We start from the raw sequence: 20,123 nt of genomic DNA on the forward strand, positions 1-20,123 counted from the left end.
ATAGGCAGGCTGGGGGAACTCATATTAATGTTAAAAAAAACTCATAAAGTGAAATTTTCATGCCATGGGACCTTAAAAAGTGTTCCTTGAACTACACTTGGTTTCAGCACAATTCCCCTTTTATAATGGATATGTCATAAATACTGTGTGTGTGTGTGTGTGTGTGTGTGTGTGTGTCTGTGTGTAAAAAAGCGACCGTAAATGACAGCATAACGCTGTAGAGACTGTCACACTGAGCTAAAAAGGAAACACCGTGCTGCAACATGTCTTTCAGTGAAATAAAAGCCATTCATTTGTAAGGATTCTGTACAGCATTTAAAGAAAAAGACATTTGAAAACCAAATACCTGCCCAATGAATAAATATTCAGGTCCTGCCCTTCAAACTATTCCTATTAAAATGATAGAATGATCATTGTATCCTGCATGAATTCATTTGCCTGCATATTGCTGTGTTACACATTCAGGCTGCAACTGGTTGTTTTATGTGGTTGTCTGAGTCTCTTTCAGAGTGACTCATGCTTACCTTGGATTGAAGGACACACCATGGCATCCAATAAGTGTGTGTGTGTGTTACGGTGGCCCCGCAGAGTGATGGACGTCTACCTTGTGCTCGTAACGGTGTAACTCCCAACGAGCGACTAACCCTGGCTGACCTTGGCTAATCAGACATATTTTCCCTCCTTTCTGTTATCTGTCTTTCCACTATTGCCTCTACAATCTTATGTAGGCACACACGCACACACACACACACACACACACACACACACACACACACACACACACACACACACACACACACACACACACACACACACACACACACACACACACACACACACACACACAGGCAGGCCCACACTAACATATCCTTGCTGCAGAAACAGATACTATCACAAGGAAGGATTTCTTGTTTTTCTCTTATTAAAAAGGTGATATGCGTTTTGCTCTTTAACTTAACTATAAATTGCAAAATATGAACAGAAATCAAACTGTCCTTGTTGTCTCAGTGTTGTTTATGAGAATAGGGTTAGCCCTGTTCTCCTAAACTGACCCTAACCCCATAAACTAGCCCTCACCCCACACACCAAAAGCCAACAGTGAAATCATAACAGCTGAGATTATCTCAACCATCATGTGCACATTAACTGTGTTATCTCATAAACGCCATGAACTCAAATTTGCTTTATTGTTTTAATATCTACTGTATATTATATGATATCTTGGATACAATAATAATGGCTGCTATAATCAATTGATGTTTGCAAAATAACCAACAGAGTGTGAAACCATGTCAGCACTAAAGAAATCGATACATGCACTACAGTTGAAATCATTAAAGGTCCCATGGCATGAAAATTTCACTTTGAGGTTTTTTAACATTAATATGAGTTCCCCCAGCCTGCCTATGGCCCCCCAGTGGCTAGAAATGGTGATAGGTGTAAACCGAGCCCTGGGTATCCTGCTCTGACTTTGAGAAAATGAAAGCTCAGATGGGCCGATCTGGAATCTTCTCCTTATGAGGTCATAAGGAGCAAGGTTACCTCCCCTTTCTCTGCTTTGCCCGCCCAGAGAATTTGGCCCACCCATGAGAGAGAGACATCATGGCTTTCGTGGCAGCGATAGAGGCAGTGATCTTTACCGTTTACTGTACGGGACGCTCTCCCACCGCCTCAAACCACACAGACCAGTCCGATCGCTGGTTACATGATTGGCCACCCCAGCGTGACGTCGGGTTGCGCCGGAGGCTGCCCCCCCCGTTCAAAATGATTGGAAAGACCTGTGTTTTCGCCGCACCGTCCGGCGGCTGACGCAGGCAGTGGGAATGCAGGCTTAGTCTTTGTCAGTTTGACTTGCAGTGGAAGTCATAAACATGTGAAAAAAATGTATTTGAGTTCTGAGGTTAAAGTCAGAATTCTGAGAAAAAAAGTCAGAATTGTAAAATAAAGTCAGAATTCTGAGAAAAAAAGTCTGAATTGTAAAATAAAGTCAGAATTCTGAGAAGCAAGTCGGAATTCTGAGATTGACATTCGTCTCTGAAGTAAAGGCTGGACTACAACAGAGCAGTTTGGAGCAGTTTGTTTTCTGTTGGAGATGGTCTTTTTTCACTTTGTAAACCTATAACGTGCACAAAAAAGATATATAACACAATAAAGGAAAGGGGAAAACAACCAAAAAGCATAATATGAGCACTTTAAATCATATACAAGTCCCAAAAATGGTGTGGAAGATTGACATTGCAGGCCAGTAAATACACTGTTTTTGGTCCACTCCCTGTATTTGGATCGGATCGCGTTCTCACCTGAAGCGAACCGAACTCTGGTGCACCGTTTGTTTGATCCACACCCGAGTTGGGATGAGTTTTCGCACCAGCCCAAACCAACCGGACCATCCGACGAAACGCTCCAGGGTTAGCTTTAAACGGACCGATAGAGGTAGGTGTAAAAGCAGTGCTGTAAGGTAACAAACAAGGTTCAAAATTAGCACCATCTACCAGACAAATGCTTGTTAAATCTGCAAGTGGCTGGTAGATCTGTTTCACTCACCGGCCCAAAAAAACCCAATGGTAATCCATTGAGTGGCTGCTGAAATTTGAACATTCACTAGGCATTTGGCTGGTCAACGAAAAAGTTAATTTTGAACCCTGGTAACAAAGTACAAATACTTCACTACTGTACTTAAGTAGAATTTCCACGTACCTGTACTTTACTTCGTTATTTATATTTCTGGACACTTCTACTCCACTACAATTCCTAAAGAAAATGTATACTTTTACTCCACTACATTTCCCCTAAGCATCTTAGTTACTCGTCACTACAAAATAAAATCAGAAGAAATTTGTTACACCCAAAAAAGTTTGGCGAATCATTGCTCCTAGATTGTAAGTTAAAGCCCGTTCCATTCCAGTTGGTGACCTGATGCCTGTTTGTGGCCAAGCGGCAATAAAAAAACAAACCAAAGGCCAAAACTAAAGAAAAAGAAGAGGAGGAAGCATAATGACTGACAGTGTCATGGAAGCACCTGGTGCAGGCTCTGCCGCCATGGTAACAGACGATGACCACCCCGACGACAGTGGTGACTAAGATTAACGTTACACACCTTTGGCCATAAAGTTCATAATCAATTTACTTTGACTTCTAATACTTAATATCAGAAAATTGCTATGGATACTTAAGTACAGTGAATGTCAGATACTTTGAGACTTGTATTCAAGTCGGGCGGTGTTGGCGCAGCGGATGTGACACACGCCTTTGGCGTGGGAGACCTGCGTTTGATTCCCACTGCGATACATCAACCAACGTGTCCCTGAGCAAGACACAAGCCACATATAGCAACTCTAAGTCGCTTTGGATGAAAGCGTCTGCTAAATGACATGTAATATTCTAAAAGGAGACTTTAACTTCTACCAAAGTCATTTTCTGGTAAGGTACTTTTTACTCAAGTATTGCTTTCGAGTACTTTGTACAAGGCTGTGTAAAAGCAACATAAGAAAAAAAAAAGTGTGGCACACTCTGGCTCCATATGCATTTGATTTTGATGACGTTTTCGGCCCTCAGGCCTTCTGCAGAATCAACAATCAAAGTCAAACCGATGCACTGACCTTATATATAGGTCACACCCTGGTCACATATCTGACGGTGGTTAGATAATCCTGTTCCACCATTCGGGTCAGCCAATCAAAACTTCAAGCAGACAGTGACAAAAGCTGCAGCCAATCAAATGACTGCAAACTAAATGACAAGAGCCAATACAGTGCCTTGCGAAAGTATTCGGCCCCCTTGAACTTTTCGACCTTTTGCCACATTTCAGGCCTCAAACATAAAGATATAAAACTGTAATTTTTTGTGAAGAATCAACAACAAGTGGGACACAATCATGAAGTGGAACGAAATTTATTGGATATTTCAAACCTTTTAAACAAATAAAAAACTGAAATATTGGGCGTGCAAAATTATTCAGCCCCCTTAAGTTAATACTTTGTAGCGCCACCTTTTGCTGCGATTACAGCTGTAAGTCGCTTGGGGTATGTCTATCAGTTTTGCACATCGAGAGACTGACATTTTTGCCCATTCCTCCTTGCAAAACAGCTCAAGCTCAGTGAGGTTGGATGGAGAGCGTTTGTGAACAGCAGTTTTCAGTTCTTTCCACAGATTCTCGATTGGATTCAGGTCTGGACTTTGACTTGGCCATTCTAACACCTGGATAGTTTATTTGTGTACCATTCCATTGTAGATTTTGCTTTATGTTTTGGATCATTGTCTTGTTGGAAGACAAATCCCGTCCCACTCTCAGGTCTTTTGCAGACTCCATCAGGTTTTCTTCCAGAATGGTCCTGTATTTGGCTCCATCCATCTTCCCATCAATTTTAACCATCTTCCCTGTCCCTGCTGAAGAAAAGCAGGCCCAAACCATGATGCTGCCACCACCATGTTTGACAGTGGGGATGGTGTGTTCAGGGTGATGAGCTGTGTTGCTTTTACGCCAAACATAACGTTTTGCATTGTTGCCAAAAAGTTCGATTTTGGTTTCATCTGACCACAGCACCTTCTTCCACATGTTTGGTGTGTGTCTCCCAGGTGGCTTTTGGCAAACTTTAAACGACACTTTTTATGGATATCTTTAAGAAATGGCTTTCTTCTTGCCACTCTTCCATAAAGGCCAGATTTGTGCAGTATACGACTGATTGTTGTCCTATGGACAGAGTCTCCCACCTCAGCTGTAGATCTCTGCAGTTCATCCAGAGTGATCATGGGGCCTCTTGGCTGCATCTCTGATCAGTCTTCTCATTGTATGAGCTGAAAGTTTAGAGGGACGGCCGGGTCTTCGTAGATTTGTAGTGGTCTGATACTCCTTCCATTTCAATATTATCGCTTGCACAGTGCTCCTTGGGATGTTTAAAGCTTGGGAAATCTTTTTGTATCCAACCGGCTTTAAACTTCTCCACAACAGTATCTCGGACCTGCCTGGTGTGTTCCTTGTTCTTCATGATGCTCTCTGCGCTTTACACGGACCTCTGAGACTATCACAGAGCAGGTGCATTTATACGGAGACTTGATTACACACAGCTGGATTCTATTTATCATCATTAGTCATTTAGGTCAACATTGGATCATTCAGAGATCCTCACTGAACTTCTGGAGAGAGTTTGCTGCACTGAAAGTAAAAGGGGCTGAATAATTTTGCACGCCCACTTTTTCAGTTTTTTATTTGTTAAAAAAGTTTGAAATAGCCAATGAATTTCGTTCCACTTCATAATTGGGACCCACTTGTTGTTGATTCTTCACAAAAAATTACAGTTTTATATCTTTATGTTTGAGGCCTGAAATGTGGCAAAAGGTCGAAACGTTCAAGGGGGCCGAATACTTTCGCAAGGCACTGTATGTTTTTATACCATACGTAGAGATTTCAATTCTGTATGCAACGTTTGAAATAGCCTACGTAGATAAGCTATTGAAAACAATTCCTAATCTAGCAAAAAGTTAAACAATTTGTCTGAATATGCAATAAGTTGAGGTACCTTACAGAAAACTTTTCAAGTCATGACCAGTTTCGAGCTCAGTCGATCTTTTGTATAAATGAGGTGAAACTGAAGGAGAGGTGACTGGCAACGACAGATATTACTTATGTAACGCGAGGGCTCGATATGTGGTGGTTTTCTCACTCTAAACAAGAAGAAACAGCTGGACGGTTTAGTAGTACGTTACTGTTGACACGTCACACTTCATCAGCTCCACAACAACAACAGCACTTCCTTGTTTTACTTAATCACATGTAGCTGGACTAACCAATCATGTGCTAGCAGAACTTAGCCTCAGGTAGGCTACATGTGAAGAAGGTAGATTCTTAACTGCTGATGTAAATAATAAAACATGTATATATATATATATATCATTATAGTAAACTAACTCAAATATATTAACTTGTAAATCTTACAATTATATTGAGCAATTATCATTTGTATTTTCCTGTTTTGACTGCTGTTTGATTTTCCTTTTTACAATATTGCCCCTCTCTCTCTCTCTCTCTCCCTGTCTCTGTCTCTCTGTCTCTCCCCCTGTCTCTCTCTCTCATATTTCTCACACCACTTCCTCCCCCTTCCTTGCTCTTTTTCTTGGAAACCCTCATTATTGCTTTTCTTGATTCTCACTTTTTTATTTTACAGATAGAACAGTTTCCTATGCAGAACAGAAAAAGAAAAGATAAAAAGATTAAAAGAGGCAAGCAATGAAAGACGTTGAAGGAGAAAGGAAACATAAATTGTTGGTTACACTGATGTTAAGACAGACGCACGCGCGCGCGCACATACACACAAAACTGACCTTAATTGAGCAATTAACATTTGTATTTTCCTGTTTTGACTGCTGTTTGATTTTCCTTTTTACAATATTGCCTCTCTCTTTCTCCCCCCGCCCTCTCGCGCGCGTGGTCGGCCGCGCCACAGAGAGGACGGGAGGGCACAGGCGCGCGCTTTTTTTCTTGTCTTTTTTTGATTGACAAGCCGCTCCGGCGAATCAGAAGAAAAAGTATCCACCTTTAAACAGGCATCCTAGCTAATGGTCGCGCGGGGGGGAGGCGACCTCTATGCAAATGTGTTGGCAAGGGAGACGCAGCGGTTCATTCATCATCTTCTTCCAGAGAGAGAGAGAGAGAGAGAGAGAGAGAGAGAGAGAGAGAGAGAGAGAGAGAGAGAGAGAGAGAGAGAGGTGAGCCAACGCGAAGGTTATTTTACATGAGGGAGAGGGAGGAACTGCTCTGGACCAAAAACACTGCCGCGAGAATATCCGCAAAGCAAAGAACAGGCTTTGGTTTCAGAGCTGCAAAGGAGCTTATTCTTCTTCCAAACACTACAGGGTAAGTGGAGGACATTTCTTTTTTATATGTGAATGGAAATCCTCTTTGTAGCATCATGTTAATGTGTACAAGTCTTGGTACAAAATGTGTCAGCCATGCCTCATCTTACCTTTAGTCCCCAACTAGAGCAAAGAAGTGATGAAAGAGGAAGTGAGGAAGACATTATTTTACTGCTCTGTTATCAAAAGGTGTCTCACCGTGAATGTAGCCCTTAACCCGGCCAGTTGTAGTGTGTTACACTTATATATTTAACACTACAAATGAGTCCAGGTTTTTTAAGTCTACTGACAGTTAGGGTTCTCGGTGTCTTACTCAAGGACACCCCAGCACTGTAGAGTCACTTGAACCTGGGACCATGATCTCCTGTTTCAAAGCAAAAAGGGGGCACTTTGTTAATTCCCATCTGCCGTGGTGGCAGCAAACATCATCATGCTGGTGTTGTGCTGCGATTTGTTACATCTGGTGGTGAGTAATTTGTAGAGAATTCCCTATATACAAAAAAATAAATAAAAAAATACAGCCAGGGAAGTCAGTGACAGGATGTCCTTCATGCTCTGGGAGCAGTGGTGTAGTCTAATGTATTGTAGTGGGTATACTGTAATGTATATGTATATGTATGGGCTAGAATGGGACTTTAGGGGGGGGGGGTCTGGGTATCCTCCGCCAGGAAAATTTTGAGCGTCAAAAGACTTCATTGCCTGCATTTTGATACACTTTTATGCACCAATTCACAGCTGAAATACCTTTATTTAGCCTATGCAAAGAAAGAAAAAACACATGACAATTCAAAATATGTCAAAAATTATGATGGAAAGTATGTTGTTGTATGTCATTGCGCATTTTTAAGTGGGTATATGGAAATCCTGGAGCTGTCTTAGTGGGTGTACTGCGTATACCTGCGTGTCACGTAGACCACACCACTGTCTGGGAGCAATCAGTGGATGAACAAAATAAGGCTCCCTGTGTGTCGCATCACTGAAACTGGACTCTTGCTCCCTGTTCTGCACATGCAGCGCGTGCATAAGCACGCGAATTGAATCAAATACGCGTTTCTTTGTGCGTGCCTGTGCTTGAGGACTGCAGTTGTAGGGCTGGAATGCCTTCAGAGTGGCTGGGAGTTGTACCAACTATAATAAGTGCATAATGACTAGGGCTGCACAACATATTGTCTTTTCAAATAGTCATCGCGATATCAACTGGCGCAAGATACACATCGCCAAAGGCCGCGACACCTCGTGAAAGACACCGATTTTTTGCTAGTTGAAAGAAAATATCAGTAAAAAACTGCACTTTGAAATGTAGTTCTTTTTTTTAGTGGTGCCTTTTATATTCAATTCAATGTTCAATAAAACAAAAGAAATTCAACAAGCAATTTGTTGCATTTAAGCAGAATACTGAAAGGACGGAGTACACTTTAATATCTGCTCATTTATCGCAAGTGATTATTCAACAGCGCTATCGCACATCGCATATTTTTCTTATATCGTGCAGCCCTAATATAGAGTTAGTGACCAAAAGGAGCCTGTGGCTGCAAGTCTCACCGTTTAGCCTTCCGCATCATTTTAAATTTGTATGGATAAAGAGTGAGGAAGATACAGACAGCGAAATAAAACAGGCCGAACAAGTCTTATCTGCATAAACAGGCTGAACAAGTGGTTTAGTCCTATCTGCATAATCCAGTCCTCTGTGACTGACACCAGGCCCCAGACAATCAATAGGACCAGCTTCCAATGTGTGCTGTGTGTGAGCTTGTCCACATTACCGGTGGCCTTCAGGCAATGGGCATCAGATAGGATCCTATCACATGGGTTATTACATCATAGCAACTGACCGTATGTGTCTGCATCTTTGTATGCCGTGCTGGGTCTATACAGTACATCATGTTCATTGATTGCGTTCTTATGCAATACAAAGCAAAGCAATGTGCCTTGATTATGGAAAGACACAAACAAATGCACAAACACACACACACACACACACACACACACCGGTGATAGGCACATTTGAGAGACAGCTGGTCTCAGTGGCCCTTTGGCTGCCAGCCTTTAACTGAACAGCAGCAGATTTTTAGTGCAGGGGTGTCTCGTTTTACTGCATGGGCCACATACGGCCCACTTTCATGTCAAGAGGAGCCGGATCAGTAGAACCATTGCATAATAAATAATAAATGAATAAACCATGTTCATACCATGAACATTTTATTTACAAAACAGTTGATGAACAGGCCTAGGTGTCTAGAGCAATAGAAGTGCAATTTCAACAACATGTCTCGGTTTTCAACTGTTTTCTGGTCGGGATGGAACAGGAAGTGAGTCTGATTGTGGCGATACATATTCCTTGAGGACTGAAAGGTGCTGTAAACACACCAAGCCCGCTGGTCACTGGTCACACGGCCCATTTACCTCTGAAGAAAAAGGAACTGGTGTTTTTTTTCTTCTTTTTCTTGGAAAACCCGACACTCTATGTCCACTTTTCTCTTCTTTGGAAAAGACATTTTGCACCAGTGGCTTTGCAAAGTCAGCCAGTGGGCCGGGTTGGACCTTTTGGCTGGCCGGTTCTGGCCCTGGGGCCGTATCTTTGACACGCCTGCTTTAGTGCATGATGGGTCTGGGTGCCGACGGATACACGTTCACTACTCAGTGTCACATTTGTCTAGGTTAACTTTAAGTGATGCTATCAATACAGATGGGTCTGTTCTGCTTTACTTCTACTGCAAGCCACTTTTACACTCAGCAGACCGTGGATAGTTTTCAAGAGTAAGGCAGTGGTCTCAAGTGGTGCTGAGCATCCCACAGAGGGGTGGGGGTGGGGGGGGGCTCTGCCATATTTCCTTTGGTCACCAGAGACACTAACAGAAGTGGTTGCTATTGGCAATGCGCACCCATGAATCTGGGGGGGGCGGGGCATTTCAGTTCAAATATCAACAATCTTTGCGCAGCATCGCTTACTGCACCTTTAAAAGATCGGTCGATCACTTTGGCAGTGACATCATGTTCCAATTTTGTCTTTTGAATGTTGATGGTGGAGCTACCCCTGTTATTTATATATTCATATCATGGATTGTGCCTCTAACTGTTGAGAGCGTAGACTGCAAATCAGGCCCGATTGTTGCCTCCAGTCCGCGCTAACACTCCAAGTACACTCTGTTGAATGATAATCCAAATAAAGAGGGTGGAGCTTCCACTAATATGTTTTAGTGTTTTCTTTTTTAAACTATACTTTAAGACTTTATATAAACACTACCATCGCTATATTCTCATTTATGCTATCTCGAAACAGTACACTGTTATTGTATACTCTCAATCAATCTTAGCAGGATTTACAAAAGTGCCTCTCCGTGGTTTAGATTGTTTAGCTTTAGAGCCTGTACAGCAATGATTGCTTGGTCTGTGCAGTAATGTTAGACCTAGTCATAACTCCCTGTTATTATACAATCGGAGGTGGGAAAGAAGCTACAGTTACACATAACAGCTGACTGACAGATCACTGGAATGGAAAACCCAGGATAATAGCTACTTCCTCTAATCTGGAAAGACCTATTGATCCGTATACTGTGGAGTACAATAGAATTGGCTCGGAGCAACATATTACGCTACACTTTCCTGTCTGTGCATGTGTGCGTTTGTTTTTCCAGTCTTTTTCTTTTCACTTTTTTGTTTACAGCAGTAGATGAATGATGCTACGACACCCACAACCACCCCACGCTTTCCAACTCTTCCTTTCCCTTCCTTTGTATCTCTTCTATTTTGTCGTAAGCCTGTGGCCAGGTGTACTATGCATCTGTCTCATGCATCACCGGCTCATTGTGTGCGCTCGCGTGTGTGTGTTGGGGTGGCTCGCATGAGGTACTGCATATGTATGTCCCTTAACTGATTGATTGATTGATTCATCCATTCCTGTCACATGCTTTATTACCCAGGGAGACAGATGTTGGAATATAAGGATGGATGTGTGTGTGTGTGTGTGTGTGTGTGTGTGTGTGTGTGTGTGTGTGTGTGTGTGTGTGTGTGTGTGCGGCACGCACTGCCAGCTGCTGTGAGCCCGTGGACCAGCTGATGATGGTTGAGCAACAACAAAGGAATGTTGAGTGAAGGAGTTTGGCATCACTGGCGGATAACTAATGACCACCCACAGTCATCAGTGGACACCCTTGACGGAGTGTACTCCAGTGGCTTGTCAGATACAATACAGTAAAAATGGAAAGGTAACCTACACCAGAAACTGTGGCGAGGAACTGATCTCGGAACTGAGATAGTGTACTGTGTGTGCTCCTTTTTTTCCATTTTCTTTGCATAATTATATTGGTCGAAAGAAAGGTGCGTCCAGTTGTTGCCCCACTGCATTTGACACGAATACCTGTATTTAGTATTCAGTCGGCCAACAGACGGCTGTGTGTTTGGCATGTGATGCATAAGATGAGCCTCTCTGTTGGCTAACTTATCAGAGGTAGTCAGCTGCAGCAGTCTTAATTAGGGTTGGGTATCGTCTGGATTTTTACGATTCCGATGCCGAACCGGTACTTTTAAAACGATTCCGATTCCTAAACCGATTCTTGAAAAACTGAAAAAGTGTAATATGTTTATGAGCGATCACATTCAGTGAATGGTTCATATGTTTTTAAGTCCGTTCTGGTGAGCCCAGAGGGAAAATATGGCATTTTAAAGGTAGTTAGCTAACGGTAAACTACAGAGAAAGGGTGATATTTTTACGTCCATATTGGAGCGACAGAGGGAAAATATTTCAGTCGACACATTAAGTGGAACCGAAATGAGGAACCAAAATTTGCGTTCTAATCTGGTCTGATTCCTACCGGTTGAGTAGGAACCGGTTCCATAGTAGAACCAGGTTTCGGTACCGAACCCTAATCTTAATAGGTGCAGAATCGATGACCGGCGATTGCCGCCCAATGCACGCCGGTTAGATTTGTGTCCTGACTTGCTCTGACGTCATGCGCAATGATAACCTCACGAGATGCAGCCGCAGTTGTTAGAGCCAGGCGCCGCAGTTGCTCACCACTGACTGCAAGACCCAGGGCATGATGGGAAAGGCCTGGCTCTCAGCTGATCTAACAGCTGATTGGTTCTGAATCGACTCAATACTGTGACGTTTTATATAAAGGCTTATTCTGTTAACAGGATACATGTGTGTCTGATAGTGACGTTTAGTCGTCAGAGAGACTAAATCCGTTCAGTCTGTTGTATGTTAACATCAGCAACAGATCGCATGTGGAGCATTTTGACAGCTACTCTGTCATAAACAAAACTGGAGACTGCGTACAAGCTGATATATGGGTCTGATAACATTTTAATAAATCGTAATCGGACCTAACAGGATGTGAGTGTTTCTGTGACTTCCTGTTCTGCCTGAAGGCTGCTTCAAACGGCTGGAAACTGTCCGACTTGACCGCGGCTTTTTGTCACCTGCTCCCATTCACTTTACAGGCGAGGCGCAGCTCATCTCGAACGAGCCTAATGTGCGTCACATTTTTGTACTAAAGACATTTGCTGGGGATTACTACACTTTTACCAGAAGCGGAATTCGAAATAAGTCAGGGCCAATGTTTGCAGTGACCATATCAGTGCCAAAACAAACAGAGACGCTGGCAAAATTTGTCTATCTCAAGGATGTAGACTCTAAATACATTAGCCTTCAAATATGAAAATAATGATTAAAGAGTTTGCACTAAAAAGGAAACATTGTGAAAATCTACAATAGAGATATGTGCTACACTTATTTCTGAATTCCATACCAAAAACCATATCCTTTAGTGCTTTTTACACATTTTCCATACACAGCCTATTATATATTTATTTTGCATGTATTACAGAGAGCGCTATGAAGATATGGTCAGGTTTGTCACTGTCTGAAATGCAAGTGGTTCTCGCATTGCCAGACCTATCTCCACAGCGCTGTGGAGCAAGGTCTGGCTCCTCCACACATACATTCTGGGATAGGAGAAAAAAAAAAACGCTCTGGGTTGTTTGCATTTCTTTAAACCAATCACAATCGTCCTGGGCGGAGCCAAGCGCTGGACGCAGAGACGCTGGCTCTCTATTTTTGCCAACGAATGTTTCTGGTGATCTGTGTATAGCTTGCCGTGCGTAATAAGGCTTTTCCATATCAGGCGGGCATACGCGCTAGCACGTCCCTGTTAGATAGTAAATGCCGTAAGCACATTCTTTGTAAATCTTTCCAATCATTCACCAAAAGAACCAAGCAGGCCTGTTTTATTGCATTATTCAACTTTTTGTCAAAACTTTTCATTCAGCAGTTTTCAGCATGTAGCCAAAAGGTTGTTGTTGCTGTAGTGAAGGGATTTTGAGAATGGGAACACACAGAGAGCAGAAGGGGAGGGACAAAGCCTCTGTTGCGCCAGACTAGCTTCTAAAGCGCTGGCATTTTTCATACAATGGTCTTAAGTAGGGCTGGGAAATATATCAATATTATATCGATATCGTGATCCAAGATTAGATATCATCTTAGAGTTTGGATATCGTAAAATGGCTTAAGTGTCTTTTCCTTGTTTTAAAGGTTGCATTACAGTAAAGTGATGTCATTTTCTGAACTTGCCAGACCGTTGTAGCTGTTCTATTATCTGCCTGTAATCACTTAGTCATCTTATCCACATTATTATAACATATAAATCTAAGATATTTTGTCAAAGCACCAATTGTCAACCCTACAATATTGTCGTAATATCGGCATCGACGTATTTGGTCAAGAATATCGTGAGATTTTCTCTAGCCCTAGTCTTAAATGACTTGTAACAGCAAACTAGAACGAGAACAGTGAAAAGAACGCTATTTTTATATAGGTTTTAGAAGGCATCTGCCCGGTTTCCATTTTTCCCACGAAGTCACAGAATGATTTGCGGCAGGTAGACGGCGCGACAGAGCACACATTCTGACGGGTCACAGATTTCTTTGCCAACACCAGAAAAGCCTGTGTTAGCGTATGCCAGCGGAGCCAGGTAAAAGGAAGCAGGAGATTTCTTTATATAGGCCTAATTATATTTGAATGTTATTGTAGAAGTTATCTGTTGTAGTTGTGGCTGATACTGGGGCAGGGCCATCACAGGAAAGAAGGAAATTAAACGAAGAACAACTAAAAGATAAGAGGGAAAGAGAAAGTCACACTCTGCCGGGCTATTAACAGATGGAGACAATTACGGGATTGTAAATGATTCAAAACCGACCCCGAATTGGCCCTCAGGTATGTAATATGTCTATTTCATTCATAAATTAACTTTAGATTGCGCGATATGGTTGTACATCAGTAGCCAACATTAAATGATGCCCCCCTTCCATTTAGCGTGGACGTTTTATTCCTTTTATTCCGTGTTTGTGTTGGCCTACTATTGTCTTTTCCCTTGTCCCCCTGCACTTGTGTAAAGCGTCCGTGGGTTTCATATAATGCGCTATATTAATTAATCAAAGTTATTATTACGTTGGTTGCTTCAACAAACTCCTAATGCTTTGGCTCGTGACACAGTGATACCCGGTTTAGCTCACGATATAGCCAAAGTAGTTACCGTACGCAACATTGAAATTCAACGATGCATCTGTAACTTATTATCTTATTGTAAATGAATTATTATCTGTCTGAGCAAAACATTCATCGCAACTATATAGACGTCCCCGTAACGCTAGCTCAGTAATCTACAGTGGGTGATACAGCACCGTAAAGAAAAGACCTTTGGGACAGCAGGTGTGGTAAAAACACTACCGCTTTTGTCCAAAGCGGCTGCTAAAATCAACACAAACTGAAAGTTACATATAGGCAGTTTAAAATGACGCAAATAGCAGCTTTGAACACAATGTTCTGACATTATTCTGTAGCTTGTTGGATGTTGATTGGCCACCTATCACCAGCTTTTGTTTCACAACACATTACATCTTCATGTCAACAGGGGATGGTGATGAGAGGATAGCGGAGGAGAGGTAAGTGGCGTGCTGCAGGCATTTGTCCCATGCTCCCCTGTTCTCTCCGACAAGCCTTTCAACACACAAACTAATACTGTGTTTGTGTGTGTGTGTGTGTGTTATGGCGCTTTTCCATTACCTGGTACCTGCTCGACTCGCCTCTACTCGCCTTTTTTGGTTTTCCATTACGAAAAAAAGTACCTGGTACCTGCCAACAGGTAGGCTACTTTTTTTTAGTACCGCCTCAGTTGAGGTTCCAAGCGAGCTGAGGCGATACCAAAAGGTGACGTGAAAGCGACAGAGGGGGGGGGGTGTCCTGAACAAACCCGCCATTTTTAAATAGTTTAGCCAGCGTTTTTTTTTTTTGCTGCCTCCAGCTTCATTTGAAACCAAATGTGTCTTCTGGCTGTGGCAACAACAACACACCTTCGACGTTCTGTGTGTGTGTCGCGTTAGGTCACGGCAGTTCACCGCGGCGCCGCTATGATGACCAGCCACGCTGAGGCGGTACTAAAATCTGCGATGGAAAACGGACGCACAGCGCGGCGAGGCGAGTAGAGTCAAGGCGAGTCGAGCAGGTACCACGTAATGGAAAAACGCCATTAGTGTCCGGCGCTGGAACACCTGAGCCCTAGATCCAAACAACTCTCCACCAGGGCTTATGCAATATAGAAAGTGGGTTGTTGTGTGTTTGTGCATATGAGTGTGTGTGTGTGTATGTGCGCTGGCATCTTTCCACTTCTGCCCAAGTATAAATGTGTCGCCGGAATATTATTAGCCACATTTTACAAGGCTGTGCAGGTTCTGGTAGGGCACTGACGGGAACAAAAGGCCGCAATTAGGGCAGCACTCAGACATGAGTCACCCAGACTTCAGTACATGTGTAACAGTTGTGGCAGTAAAGAAATACCCAGGTGAATGAATGATGTTTTGGAGAGAGGGGAGATAAAGGTTAGAAGAGAAACTGACTCATAAGGGCGTGCAGCCGTTTTGTCCCCCGTGTTTTCTCCCCAGGCTAGACATGCTGCCAGGTCTTAAATTAGAGTTTGAACTGCACTGAGGTGAGCTGCGTTTCTATAGCGATGCATCCTTCCTGATCCAGTCACCAGAGAGATATATGTAGATAAGAATAATATGGAGATCATAATGATAGGAGGCGACACCTTAGCACCAACGTGTTTTTTTTTTTTCCAGAACTCTGTAATTACTTACAGTACACAACCATCTATTTTTTCCACTCGATATTAACAAGGAATTCACCATTTATAAAGACATATATGATGCGGACATTGTTGGTTATTATCATCGATTGCGGATACTTTTCAAACATTCAAACCATGCTAACACAATTACTATAATTTCTACTACTATTTCTAACACTTTTACATCTACTAGGCTACTACCACTATATTAGAACTGTTACTATCGTGGCCGGGTTGGTTCAGTGGGTAGAGCAGATGCACACATACTGAGAGGTTTATGCCTCGACGCGGAGGTCCAGGGTTCGAGTCCGACCTGTGACGATTTCCTGCATGTCTTCCCCCCTTTCTTACTTAGCTGTCCTATCAATTAAAGGTGGAAAACCCCCCAAAAATAATCTTAAATCACTACTACTTAGGGTTTTAAGATTTTTTTATTTAGATTAGGATAATGCACATTGATCAACATTACTGTAAATGCGCCAGTGTTAGCCAGTCAGCTAATTTTCAACTTTAGTCCTAGTTGCGTGCATGTCTTTATGGTGGGAAGAAACTGGAGCACCCGGAGGAAACCCACGCAAGAACTGGGAGAACATTCAAACTCCACACAGAAAGGCCTGGGACGACCTGGGTTTGAACACAGAACCTAACACAGAAATGCTAACCACTGAGCCACCATGCTGGCGATATAGTTGAAATCAATATAATAAGAATATTTTCCTGATAATTATACTTCCCAAAATAGCAAAAATAGTGGGCGATATGCATAAAACCTTCTATTGCAGTATATATCATGTTAGATTGTAATTGTGATATTGAATGAATGAAAATGTAATACAAAAAAATGTTTATGGATAAAAACCAACGGGATTGACAGTTTTTGGTTAATCCAGTGAAATAAATACTCGGTATGTTATCATATTGATACGAAAATACTAAGAATTTAAAATGGCTAAAATTACAAACACCTAATAGAAGACAAAGCTGTTTTAAGTCTTTTGGGGTAAAAACAAGTCTGAGGGGGCAGCTCTACGTCAAGTCACAAGCAGGTTCAAGCCAACTGCAAGTCAATTGCAAGTAGTTTAGGTTCTGTAGCTAACTGTTTATGATGATCCTCTCATCTCAGTGTTTATAGAGTTTTTACCAACATTTTAGACTCAAGCTGTGGCTGTGGAAAACCTCTGTGACACTACTGACTTATTTACTACATCCGGCAAGGAGGTTCCGTTTTCGGCTCGGTTTGTTTGTCACCAGGACAAAACGATTTTCATGAAACTCGTTGGAAGGGTGTAGCATGGGCCAAGGACGAAACCCATCACATTTTGGATCGTATCTGAATCACAGGGCGGATACTTTAAACTTTTGTTACCATTGCGAGCATTCAAGTGGTGTGGGAATAATCGGTGAAATTAGTTCCTGACTGGGAAAATTCACACTGCAATAAGATACTGTATAGGGCATGTCTTGGTGGAGGTCTGTGCTCTCTGAGTGCCATTTTAGTTTGTATTGGTTTACTAGGTCAAAAACTATTTTTTCAAATCTCAATCCAAGAATTTTAGTTGTCAACTGTCATGTAAATTAGGTGCCACAGCAGTCAAGTCCAAGTCAAGACTCAAGTCCTCATTTTCGTGACTTCAGTCTTGCTCAAATCGAAGCCTCAAGTCTGCAGCTCTGCAACCAGAGATTCAAGCAAGAACACATAACTTGTGAAACAAGCAATGACACTCTTTCTTTTACAAATTAAAAGCTGAATTCATAAGCAATAAAACACACACTTGCTCAGATCAATACAGTCAGGGGTTAGGGCTGGGGCAAAATAATTGATTCCCCAACTAAAATCGATCTCTGTTTGACTGATCTGATATTGATTTATACAATCCCCAAATCAATATTTTAATGTATGCCTTTCACCATGGGTGTATAACCCACCACACACTGTTTGGGGGTCAACTATTAATGTAAACATCATGGGTGTGTGGACCCCCGGAAGAGTAGCTGACTGCTACAGCATCATCTTATAGGGATCCTTTTAATAAACAATAAAATAAATGGTGCATTACAAAAAGTATTTGAGGGTTGCTTATTACTTGTACAATTTACAGCTTGAGTTCTCTGAGAATCGCTTTTATATCCAAGCAAAACTGGCGTTTTCCCTAACCTAACTGATAGCGAATCGGAAATGTAATCGAATCGGGACCTTGTGAATCCGAAATCGATTCGGGAAATCATTGGCGGCACCCAGACCTATCAGGGGGTTTGCTGCTACAGGTCTACTTGGTCTGGTATAACAATAGATAGATAAATAGATATATAGATAGATAGATCTTTATTGTCATTGTATGCAATACAACAAAATTCTGTTGGAGCCATCCTCTTCAAAAAGCAGTATAGAGTGTATATATATATATATATATATATATATATATATATATATATATATATACACACACACACACACACACACACACACACACACACCAGCACATTCTCACCCAAGAACATCTCGCACATACACATTCATCTTGCACATACACATTAATTCCATGTTTTCAATAAATAGCTAGAAAACAGTAAATACAGCAGTTATCGCACGGAGTCTGATTGCACTGAGGGGGTAAGGGATGTGTGTACGTTTTTATGTTTGTATGTGTGGATGTGTGTATGATTTCTGTAATATGTTCACAGCTCTGGGAAAGAAGCTGTTCCGGAGTCTATTACATATAACAAGTAGCTTATGTTATAAACATAACAATAAACTATAGATAGGTATTGCTGTGTAAAAGCTCTGAGCGCTTTCAAAACCCATGTGACCTACACAAACACATTGCCTGAATGCATCCTCTGTTGACACAGACAGACTCAAGCGGCTGCTGCTTTACCAACGTGCTGCTTAAGCCAGAGATCTTCTTCGACCCTTGGGGGTCCTCAGAGTTACTCCAGGGGGGCCGTCAAATTTTTGTTTGCCAATTCTTTTTTTTTCTAAAATGAAAGTCTGAAAATATACATTGATACATATTAATCCAACATATTATTAGCAAAGGTAAATTGGCCTCTACATGAAAAACAACATTGATGATGCTTAATAGGTAAGGTAGCCACTATGGTTGCCATCTACATATTTAGTTCAGCTTAAGGATTCACTACCGGTCAAAAGTTTAGAGTTCTTTACTTCCATTTCCACTCCAGTTATATGACAGGAACGGGCAGTTTTCAGATTACATTATGTGCTTACATAATTGCAAAAGGGTTCTCCAATGTTTTGTCAGTTAGCCTTTTAAAATGATATCAGATTAGTAAACAGAACGTGCCTTTGGAACATTGGATGAACGGTTGCTGATAATGGGCAATGTAGATATTGCATTAAAGATCAGCCACTTCTTTCTACAACAGTCGAGAACCCTTTTGCAATTATGTAAGCACATAATGTCATCTGAAAACTGCTGCCCTGATTAAAAAAAACAATGCAACTGATCTCAGCTGGTATTCTGTCTGTAATGGAGTGGAATGGAAATTTCTAAGTGACCCCAAACGTTTGACCGGTAGTGTATGTTTAACATTAAAACATGTATAAAGAATGTATCCACCCAGTTTAATATGCAATTCAGTTTTATGCACTATATGTTGCAGGGGGTCGCAGCTCCATCTCTCATTCAGCTAAGGGGTCCTTGGCCTAAAAATCGTTGAAGCTATTCAGCATCTGTAGACATTCTGTATTACTAACTGATATCACTGAGTCAGTTCCCTTCTCTCCTGTCCCACTATGTTTCAGCAAGTCTCAACAAACATACATATTACTGGTTTTATCACAAAAGCATAACAAGAAGTAAACACTGCGTCCTTTCCTGTTCCCCGCTTGTGGCGTCAATCCACTTTTTCTCAATCAGCTCTCTCAATGCCGCCGTCTTTAAAGACACCCTCTGGAAATAAAGAGAAATGTCAAGTAGCCAATGTATGGCAACATCTCTGATATTTGAAAATGTTCTATTGTCTCAAGGTATACTATGTTGTCAAAGCATTAGATAGTTCAATTAACAACTACCTTTTCTTATCTTCAACTGGATTCTTTAATTTGGACTGCAGAATGTTGTGTAATGTCACCACGATATGATCATATCACAATATAATACTGTTACTTTTAATACTAATTGACAT

General features: G+C 41.7%; 1 protein-coding gene across 1 annotated transcript in view; it reads left to right on the forward strand.

The window, feature by feature from the left end:
- Positions 1-6,642: 6,642 nt before the first annotated feature.
- LOC120570824 (hippocalcin-like protein 4) overlaps positions 6,643-20,123 on the forward strand; it is a 30,848-nt gene continuing 17,367 nt past the window's right edge. Inside the window, exon 1 of the mRNA XM_039819392.1 lies at positions 6,643-6,850. The gene's annotated coding sequence lies outside the window, so the exon portion shown is untranslated. The remainder of the gene's footprint in view (positions 6,851-20,123) is intronic.

Source organism: Perca fluviatilis, chromosome 13 (assembly GCF_010015445.1).
Source record: "Perca fluviatilis chromosome 13, GENO_Pfluv_1.0, whole genome shotgun sequence".
Lineage (NCBI taxonomy): Eukaryota > Metazoa > Chordata > Actinopteri > Perciformes > Percidae > Perca > Perca fluviatilis.